This window comes from Peromyscus californicus, unplaced genomic scaffold (assembly GCF_007827085.1).
Source record: "Peromyscus californicus insignis strain IS unplaced genomic scaffold, ASM782708v3 Scaffold_9__1_contigs__length_137607984, whole genome shotgun sequence".
NCBI lineage: Eukaryota > Metazoa > Chordata > Mammalia > Rodentia > Cricetidae > Peromyscus > Peromyscus californicus.
Genome location: NW_026294617.1, coordinates 82,695,243 through 82,706,032, shown reverse-complemented (window position 1 = coordinate 82,706,032; position 10,790 = coordinate 82,695,243). Strand labels below are relative to the sequence as shown.

The following is a 10,790-nucleotide window of genomic DNA, read 5'->3' as shown; positions in this document are numbered from 1 at the left end:
AAGAATGAAACCAGTGAGGTCAGTTTTAGAGAGATTCCCTTCACATGTGCTATCCAAAGTACCCGTGTATTTTATTTACAAGGTCTGCCACATTAACAGTACTGAGATTTCCCAACTGCACTGGAACTGCTCATAACTGTGAACTTATTAGATTGTTAAATAAATTATAATAATAATAATAATAAGATTCCAAGGTAAGTGTTACAACTTCATAAATTACTGACAGCATAAGAAGTGCGAAATTGAAAAATACTGACAATATACTTTATCTGGAAAGGAAAAAAAAAAGTAGCATTTTCCTCTGGAAATTTGGAACCACTTAACGTACATTCCCTCAATTTTATCACTTTTTTGATATAGAAAATAGGAAGTTCCTATTACCCCCATTTTAATAACAATACAGTAAAGGATTCTTTTAAACACAGAGCTTATTCAACCAAGAACACACCTCACACAATTTATAATTAGTATGGAAAATGAAGTTTGCAAATACCAGGTCAAATAAACACTCCAATGGGCCATATTTATAAAAGTGATTGGTAATTTTTGGAAACATCTACAAGTATTTGTGAATAAACATTATAATTTGTCTTTGTAAAAGTATGAAAGTAGGAGAGATGGGGAGGGGCAGAGCTTGTAGTTGGATAGAGCTGAACCATGTGTGGAACAAGAGCTGGCTAAGCAAACACTGGAAATGCTCATCTTGAAGACCCTCTAAAGTTTCAAACACTCTTATTCCAGGCATCCTTATCTAGTCACTTGTGAGTCCTGCTGCTTCCCGAAGCCTTCCTCTGGATCTCTAACGTTTTTTGAAGGGTAACTCAGTCATGATAAGGTGTGCCCAAGGCCCGCTCTGAACTCTTTCTCCTCAGCTCTTGCTATTTTGAACCTTTTATCACCAGCCTGCACCAGTTTAGCATCCTGATCTGCTGCTTCCCCGGCTTCCTACTCACAGGAGATAATTTGGTCAAATTAGTTTGACAGAAAACAAATTGCCTGCAATAAAAATTTCTTCATGGCCGGGGCGGTGGTGGCGCGCGCCTTTAATCCCAGCACTCGGGAGGCAGAGCCAGGCAGATCTCTGTGAGTTCAAGGCCAGTCTGGTCTCTAAAGGGAGTCCCAGGAAAGGCGCAAAGCTACACAGAGAAACCCTGTCTTGAAAAAACCAAAAAAAAAAAAAAAAAATTTCTTCAACGTGACAAAGTAGTAAACACAACACTTTTTAGTATGGGTGCCTGGGCAAAAATGCTTCGTTTGTGCTGACAGGGTCCTGGTGGTTTGGTGGGGGATAAGGGAGTATGCCCATACACTGATATATTTTTTCAAAGAATCATATGGTGTCTCTTTTCTACTTTTTTTTTTTTTTTACATTCAGGCAAAACACCCATACACGTACAAAAATAATTTTTAAAATTATAAAAAATGCATGAGTGTAAGTTGCCATCTGTAGCTATTAATACCAGAGGAGAAAATGCAGAGTTTGAGGCCATCTTAGTAAGCTTCTTGGTTGGGCCAAACAACCATTATGAAAACTTGACCATGAAACCTGCTTTTAACACCAGAAAGTCACTGTTGGCTACTGCCTCTCCCCTTCTGAATTCGTAGTAGTGTGAGTCTAGGCACCCAAGTTGGAGGCAGAGATGTTGGACATGGATTTTGAACTTGATTTTAAGGTCCCCTATAGAGCTGGAGGTATGACTCGGTAGTAGAACACTTGCCTAGCATTTATGAGGCCCTGTGTTCTATCCCTAGAACCACAGTAAATAAATAAAACTGTTTGTGGTGCCATGTGAGAGCCCCAAATCTTCCATGAGGTCTGGCACAGCATATTACCTGTAACACCTGTATCTAGGTGAGGTTCAGAAGCTATCAGACATACAGTGTAGCTTTCCCTGTTTCTACATTTTTCAAGTCCTGGGTTATAGCCAAGCATGTACTGCACACCTATGATCCCAGCAGTCTTGGAGGCAGACACAGGAGGTCACAGCACCTAGGCTACACAGTGAGACCCTGCCTATAAATAAATAGCTTCAGATGTTGTGCCTTTATTTGCTCTGATATGGGCACCTTTTTGTGGTCTTACAGTATGGCATCCCTCTTTGGGTAAAAATGTAAAGGTTTCCCCATTAGAGTAGAGGCTCTTATCATTCAGTGAACCATGTTCACACAGAATAGTTTGGTACGTAGAAGGTGGCACTTTATGGTGCTGATTTAGAATTATGAGCTGGGGACTGGGTCCAGCCGGAAGGCTCAGTGACTGAATTGCTTGCTGTGAGAGTCTGACCACCCAAGATTAATCCTCCGAAACTGTTAAGGTGGCAAGACAGAATCCCTCTCCACAAAGTTGTCCTCTGGCCTACAAGTTTGTGTCATGGCACCACACACACACACACACACACACACACACACACACACACATACACACACACTATACATGCATCAATTTTTTTTTTTAGAAAGCTGGGATGGGGCATAAATTGACAAAGTGCTGCCATGCACATATGAGCACCTAAGCTTGCCTCTCTAGCACCCATGTAGCGGGGTGTGGTTCTGGACACACTTGTAATCCTACCGCTGGGAAGGCAGACATGACCTCTGGAGCTGGTTGGTTACCTACTCTTGCTCAATCTGTGAGCTCTGGGTTCTAATTCTGTCTCAAAACATAAGGTGGAGAGCAGCAGAAAAGACAGTCAATATTGTCCTCCGGCTTCATTCAGCATGTACTAGCATACACATACATACACACACACTCACAAAAGACTCGGGGCCTGCCTCACTGGCAGAAAAAGGGCCTCTGCCAGAGTGCTGCCTATTCCTGGAGAACATTTATGTTCGGTATGCATCAGTACATGACTTATCCCTAAAGTGTAAGTATACAAATCAAAAAGCCTAAAGGGCCATGAAAAAAAAAAACAATCCTTCAGCCCTGTATAAGCTAATGATAGATGATCAATGTGAGGAGGGAGAGCCCACCAAAGCCTCTAGGCATCCAAATTCAGATGTTTAAAAGGCACTACATGAAGCCCATGTCGTATTTAATAATTTTTTTTTAAAAATTCAAAAGAAAGCACTTGAGAGGTAGAGACTGAGATCAAGAATTCACAAAGGGAGGCCAGTGAAATGGCTCAGCAGGTAAAGAGCTTGCTGCCAAGCCTGACGACCTGAGTTCAATTCTCAGGACCCCCCAGGGTGGAAGGAAAGAACAGACTCCTGTAAATTATCTTCTGACCTCTGTGTGCTAAATAAATGTTTAACAAGGTTTTGTTCAGTTTTTCAAAATAAAGGAAGAAGCCATAAAACTTGTAAGACTTAGTTTTTGGATTTGTTTTGTTTTGTTAGACACCGGGTTTCTCTTTGTAGCCCTGGCTGTCTTGGAACTTGCTTCGTAGACCAGGCTGGCCTCGAACTCAGAAACTGGCCTGCCTCTGCCTCCTGAATGCCGGGATTAAAGGCCTGTGCCACCACGTCTGGTCCTTGTTTTTAATCATTATAAAGGAGAAACACAATGCAGGATGTTGGTGTGTGTGTGTGTGTGTGTGTGTGTGTGTGGTGGGGGCGTGGTGGGGGGCAGTGCAGACTGAGAAATGGGCAAGCAAGTTCAGAGAGTGGGCCAAACAGTATTTCAGTAGACGGATTTATCCAACGAGCTCTTTGATTTGGTGTTTAGAAGGCAGACAAAAAGGTGCTTCCTCTGCAAAATGTCTTCAGTGGTACCTGTGGTGACTTGAAAGGTCTCCAAGGAGAAGCCTAATCTTAGAACAGGGATCATAGTAACAAGACTTGGCAATCGCTCCCTCCCCACGTGGAGAGCTTTTCATTGTCACCTTTGGCAGATCAGGACTCAAATAAGAATAGTTCTTTTACAGCTTCATGCATAGTGCTCCCCTGAAAAAGACTCATGCTTCCTTTGGTCGCCATGGCTACACTTCATCTTTTGCACTAGAATGACCCTGACTCCATAGCCAAAGGGACATTTTTTTTCTCTCTCTCTGGTGTCTTAGAACACTTGGTCTCAGGCCAAAAGCTTAAGGAGAGCCATTTAGTGTCCTGTCAAAGTGCACATTCCTCCTATGGTCTACCACTTTTTTTTTAAAGATAGGATCTTATGTATCCCAGGCTGGCCTCAAGTTCACTATATTGCCAGATATAATCTAGAACAGCAATTCTCAACCTGTGGGTCTTGACCCCTTTGGAGGTCAAATGACCCTTTCATAGGGGTTACCTATGATCATTGGAAAATACAGATATTTGCCTTAGGATTCATAACAGTAACAAAATTACAATTAGGAAGTAACAACGAAAATAATTTTATGGTTGGGGTCACCACAACATGAGGAACTGTATTAAAAGGTTGCAGTGTTAGGAAGATGGAGGACCACTGACCTAGAACTTCTGATGCCCTGCTTCTATCTCCTAAATGAATGGATTACAGGCACGTACCACTACATCCAGTTTCTTTTTTATTTCATTTATTTATTTTTTATTTTTTTATTTTTATTTTTTTTTTGAGACAGGGTTTCTCTGTGTAGTTTTGTGCCTTTCCTGGAACTCACTTTGTAGACCAGTCTGGCCTCGAACTCACAGAGATCCGCCTGCCTCTGCCTCCCAAGTGCTGGGATTAAAGGCGTGCACCACCACCGCCTGGCTTCTTTTTTATTTTTTTAACCACCTCTAATTTAACCAAAAGAAGCTGAGATATCTTGTAGTAGTGGAATTCCCTTTGTTCTATGTACTACCTACAGTTTGTCTACTCTAAGTCTAGAGTGTAATCTCCGAGCTCAGAATACTTTGGCTAGAGTTACTATTTTTCACCACTCCCAAATTCCACCCATATGCACACATACCTCATTATTTTGCCTTCATACACTAGCCACAGCAGGTACTAGAATTAAATTCTGGAGAAATTGCATGCTGTGCCAGCGGCCAATGAGAGGAAGAAAACCATAAATTGCAGACAAGCCATGCATCTGTGTAGCCAAGTAGAGTACTAGGTATGATTGTCTCAGGCTGCATCAGGCTCAGACAGGTTAGATAATGGGATTTTGTTTTTATTTTCAATGAAAAGATTAGTAAAAGTGGAACTTTCTAACTCTATCATCTGTACCCTTTCTATTTCAGTAGTCATTTGATCAGCTCAGACAAGACCACACCACGAAACAGCCAAATCTGTTTTAACTACAGCACAATAGCACATAATTCAGGCTGTGATAGCTACCAAGACCACTGACAGCCAGTGGAATGAAGTATGGATAGCAAGAATTACTCTGGGAACTCCCAGTCCCCGCAGCCATAAAGCTAAATAAAGGCCTTCTACAGAGAACCTAGAACAGTCTTGTCCTCCAAGAGTCATAGTGTATCACCAAGTAGTCTTATGCTCAATCATAAATTGAATAATTTTTTAAGTAAAATGCTATAGAGGGGAGATTTAAACATAGGCCTGCTTGACTCAGTTTATACTAGGCTTTTCTTTCTTTCTTTCTTTCTTTCTTTCTTTCTTTCTTTCTTTCTTTCTTTCTTTCTTTCTTTCTTTCTTTCTTTCTTTCTTATTTTTTTTTTCCGGAGCTGAGGACAGAACCCAGGGCCTTGCACTTGCTAGGCAAGCGCTCTACCACTGAGCTAAATCCCCAACCCCAGGCTTTTATTTTGAAACAGCCTTGCCCTGTAGCCCAAGCTGATTTTGAACTCTTGTCTCCTGTCCCAGCCGCCTGAGTAGGATTACAATTATGTACCACCACTAAGCTTTTTTTCAAAAAATGCTGTTGCTGGGCGTGGTAGCACACACCTTTAATTCCAACACTTGGGAGGCAGAGGCAGGTAGATTTCTGTAAGTTGGAGGACACCCTGGTCTACACAGCAAGTCTGAGTGAGAACTTAAAAAAAGAAAAAAGACCAATAATAATAATGATGATGAAAAATAAACAGTTGCTATGTAACTGAGGCTATCCTGAAAATTGCTGTTTGTTGTCCAGCTCCCTCTTGCTCAGCCTACCCAGTTTGGGGACTACAGGTGTCTACCACCACATTTGGCTATTTTTATTCATTTATTTTGTTCAAATTCCTTGTCATAGGAAGAAATGGAGATTTGGAAAATAAGGAAAATGCAGGTGTGTTTCATAGTCCCAATCTTCAGCCTTTTGGCTTCCATGTGCTCTGTTTCTTTGCAGAAAGCTCGTCTTCCTAAATTGGAGGTCTAGCTCGGTGGTTGAGGTTAGTGTTGTCGACCTTACCTGCTCTGGATTCTCCAGGGCAAAGAATCACAACGAGGGCCGGGCGGTGGTGGCGCACGCCTTTAATCCCAGCACTCGGGAGGCAGAGCCAGGCGGATCTCTGTGAGTTCGAGGCCAGCCTGGGCTACCAAGTGAGTTCCAGGAAAAAAAGGCGCAAAGCTACACAGAGAAACCCTGTCTCGAAAAAAAAAAAAAAAAAAAAAAAAAGAAAAAAAGAATCACAATGAGAGGTTGTAAGATCGCATCGGTCTGGGGTGGGTTATCTTGATTATGTTAGTTGAGGTGGGAAGGCCCATCCACTGTGGGTGGCACCATTCCTGGGCAAGGGATCCTGGACTGTCTAAGAGTGGAAGAGTGAGCTGAGCACTAGCATGTGTGCATTGGTTCACTCTTCTCTGCTCTTGACTGTGGATGTGATGTGACCAGCCGCTGCCAGTTGCTGCCACCTCAACTTCCCACAGTGATGGACTGTCACCTGGAACTGTGACGCAAATAAACCTTTTCTTCCGTCAGTTGTTTTTATCAGAGAATTTTATTTCAGTAACAGGCAATGAAACTAAGACAGTGGTAGAGCCTTTACCCAGCCTATGTGAGGTCCTGGGTTCAGTTCTGAGCAAAGGGGTGGGGGACCTCTTCCTTCTACCTGGTAAACTGAGAGATGGAAGAGAGACAGGTAGATTAACAAGGGAGTTTCAGTGATTCTGTTACATAATTCAAAGCTCTTATTTCAATTTAGCTTTCTTACTGATTATTGTGAATTAAAAGGATTTCATAGTTTTGTATTTGCCAATGGGGTTCTTCTACATAATTGCTTTTTAATCCTCTAATAAAAAGCATAGGAAGACCACCTCCAAATCCAAACTATTTTCAACGTTTCATTTCCTATTTCCTTAGCAGGAGTAGATAATTATTTTAGATAAAGTGTTAGCTTGCAAATTAAAGTCCATCCTGTTCTTCCTCCTATAAAAGACATGCATCTCTTCCTTGTTGGTTCAGGCCTTGTTGATTAGTTTGTTTTTGAGATAGTCTTACTGTGTAACCCAGACTGGTCTTGAATTCCCATATCTCTTGTCTCAGCCTCCTGAATGCTGGGGGTTTATAGATCTTACCACCAGGCCAACCTGTTTTTGGTTTTGCTTTTCTGGATTTGTTTTGTTTTGTCGCTTTGTGTGTGTGTGTGTGTGTGTGTGTGTCTGTGTATGTACGCACATGTGGGTGCTTGTGCCTGTAAATACCAGAACAGGATTCCCTGGAGCTGGAGTTATAGGTGGTTGTGAACCACCCAATGTGGATGCTGGGGATCAAACTCTGGTCCTCTGCAAGAGCAGCAAGTACTCCTAACCTCTGAGACATCTCTCCAGCCCCCTGCCTGTTTTTGTCTTTGTTTTGTTTTGTTCTTTAGCATTACACATTCATAAGCTTTACCAGTCTGCAAAAATGCTATCACCAGTAGAATAACCCACATAAAGGTGGAAGGAGAGAACCAACTCCTACAAGTTGTCCTCTGACTTTCATACACATGCCCTCCCCCATAAATAAATATAAATGTAAATAAATAAAGAGCCCAACCTTTAATCCCAGCACTTGGGAGGCAGAGGCAGGTGGATCTCTGTGAGTTCCAGGCCAGCCTCATCTACAGAGTGAGATCCAGGACAGGCACCAAAACTACACAGAGAAACCCTGTCTCAAAAAAACAAAAAATAAATAAATAAATAATAAAAATAAAAAATAAATAAAGAGCCCAAGGATGGTGGTACACACTTAGAGTCCCAGCTATTCTAGAGACTGAGGCAGGAAGAAGGTAAATTTTGTTTTTTTGTTTATTTGTTTGTTTGTTTGGTTGGTTGGTTCTTTCCAGAACCAGATCTGCCTGCCTCTGCCTCCCGAGTGCTTAGGATTAAAGGCGTGCACCGCCACTGCTGGGTGGAAGAAGGTAAGTTTGAGGCTAACTTGAGCAATTTAGCTAGACTCTATGCTAAAAGAACTTTTTTATTATCGTTTTGAAAAACTTTATTTAAAAAAGAAAAAGAGCAAGGTGGTAGTGGTGCATGCCTTTAATCCCAGCACTCAGGAGCCAGAGGCAGGCAGATCTCTGTGAGTTCGAGGCCAGCCTGGGCTACAGAGTGAGATCCAGGACAGCCAGAGCTACACAGAAAAACCCTGTCTCAAAAAACCCAAACCAAACCAAGCATTTTTTAAATTTTATTACTTTAAGTGTATGAGTATTTTCCCTGCATGTATACATATGTACTGTGTATGTGCCTGGTACCCACCAAGGTCTGAAGAGGGCATCAAATCACCTGGGACTGGAGTTAAAGATGGTTGTGAGCCACCGTGTGGGTGCTGGGAATTGAACCAGGGTCTTCTCTAAGAAGCAAGAATTGTTCTTAACCACCGAGCCAACTCTCCAGCCCTTTTTACAAAATTATCTTTTAAATAGTGTGTGTATCTAGGGGGCAGTGCACATGTATGCAGATTGCTCACAGAGGCCAGAAGTGTCATATCCCCAGGAGTTACAAGTGTAACTTGTATGCTTATGACATGAGTGCTGGCAATGTGGCTCAATGGTAGAGAACCTGCCTAGTAGTCAGGTGGGCTCCGGGATTGGCTGTAATACCACAAAAGGAAAGAGAAGTGCTGGCAGGTAGGAAGGCTGTGTGGGGTAATGGCCCGTGCCTATAATCCCAGGTACTTGGGAGGCAGAATGCAACCTGGAATTCAGAGCAAAACCCTGTTTACAAACAAACAAAAGGAGCCTCATATACCAGGAACACTATCACTATATTTCAGCAGGAAATTTAAATTTTATGTTAGTGTTAAGAATGATTTCCTAGCCGGGCGGTGGTGGCGCACACCTTTAATCCCAGCACTGGGAGGCAGAGGCAGGTGGATCTCTGTGAGTTCAAGGTCAGCCTGGTCTACAGAGCCAGATCCAAGAAAGGCGCAAAGCTACACAGAGAAACCCTGTCTTGGGGAAAAAAACAAAAACAAAAAGAATGATTTCCTGCCAATTTGGAAAGCTCGTCTTTCTAAAATAACCTCAGCTAGACGTTGATGATTTTCTAACATAGCCTTTTGCTCCTTTTCTAAAAGATTGCAGGACAGTTTTAACCCACTATAGAAAAGCCTGGGCTACAAAGTGAGTTCCAGAACAACCAGGGCTGTAACACAGAGAAACCCTGTCTTAAAAAACCAGAGAGAGAGAGAGAGAGAGAGAGAGAGAGAGAGAGGACACTTTCCACTTCTCGATTATCCAGTACAACTGTAGTACGATTCCATTTCCTTCTCCGTTGTGACTATAGTCTGGAAACCATCCAAGAAATAAAGACATTCAGAAATGGAGGAAGGTACGGATGAAGGCTAAGGACATTCCCAGGAAGCAAGGCCTTTAGGCAGCTGGGTTATGGGCTATGAACTTTCCTCAACCTTTGATTCAGGAGGCAGAGCCAGGCGGATCTCTGTGAGTTCGAGGCCAGCCTGGTCTACAGAGCGAGATCCAGGACAGGCACCAAAACTACACAGGGAAACCCTGTCTCGAAAAACCAAACCAAAAAAACAAAAACTGTTTTCCCTAACAGTTTAATGCTCCTCTCTCTCTAAAAGCCCATCACTGATATCTATAGATGTAGGTATGTAGTTACTAAATACTCGTTGGTTACCTCCAAGCGTTGGGTTCATTTTCGTACAGGGAGGACACACAGCAGTTAATACTTAGCAATGCCTCTGTGCCAGGCACTTTTGGACACAGTTTACCTAGAACTGCTCAGTGGGAAAGCACTCTTATCTGCTTGTTTTTCTTCCCCTTGACAGTCTATGCAGCAATAATTCCAGCAATTTAATCTCTACCTCCCTATCCAGAATAATTAGAATTCTGGTGTTTCTCTTTACTGTTTTGACATCGAGGAGATAGCAACTTTGTAGATCCCTCCCAGCTCCAAGGCTTGATCGGAACACACCACAGGCAGGTGCTTTGCTTATAAAACACGAGGAAAGAAAATATAAAGAAATTATTCACAGAAGACTTGATCCTGGCTCAGGATGGTAGTATATATAGGCCTTTAATCTCAGCACTGGGTGGGGAAGGGGAGTGGACACAGGTGGATGGCTGTGTAGTTTCTCTGTGTAGTCCTGGCTGTCCTGGAACTTATGCTGTAGACCAGGCTGGCCTGGAACTCAGAGATCCACCTGCCTCTGCCTCCCAAGAGCTGGGATTAAAGTTATGTGCCAACACCACTTTGTCTTTTAAAAAAAAAAAAAAAAAAAGCCTCAGCCTGTGTCATCACCTGTGTGCGTATAGTTCCAGTGCTCGGGACGCCATCAGCCTGGGGCTCCATAGTGAGTTCCAGGCCTTCCTAGGCTATAAAATGAGATCTTGAAATTGGCTCCCCTCCCCCAATTCAGACTCTACCACCATCACTACCACACCTTAAAAAATAAATTGGGGAACAATTGCTGGAGAAATGGCTAAGCAGTTAAGAGCATTGGCTACTTTTCCAGAAGACTTGGGGTCAGTTCCCAACACCCACATAGTAGCTAACAACCATCTGTAACACCAGTTCCAGG

The 10,790-nt window shown here is 42.7% G+C and overlaps 1 long non-coding RNA gene across 1 annotated transcript in view; it reads left to right on the top strand.

Annotated features, from left to right (window-relative positions):
* Nucleotides 1-10,790, top strand: part of LOC128105514 (uncharacterized) — a 30,539-nt gene that overhangs the window by 3,133 nt on the left and 16,616 nt on the right. The window lies entirely within an intron of this gene.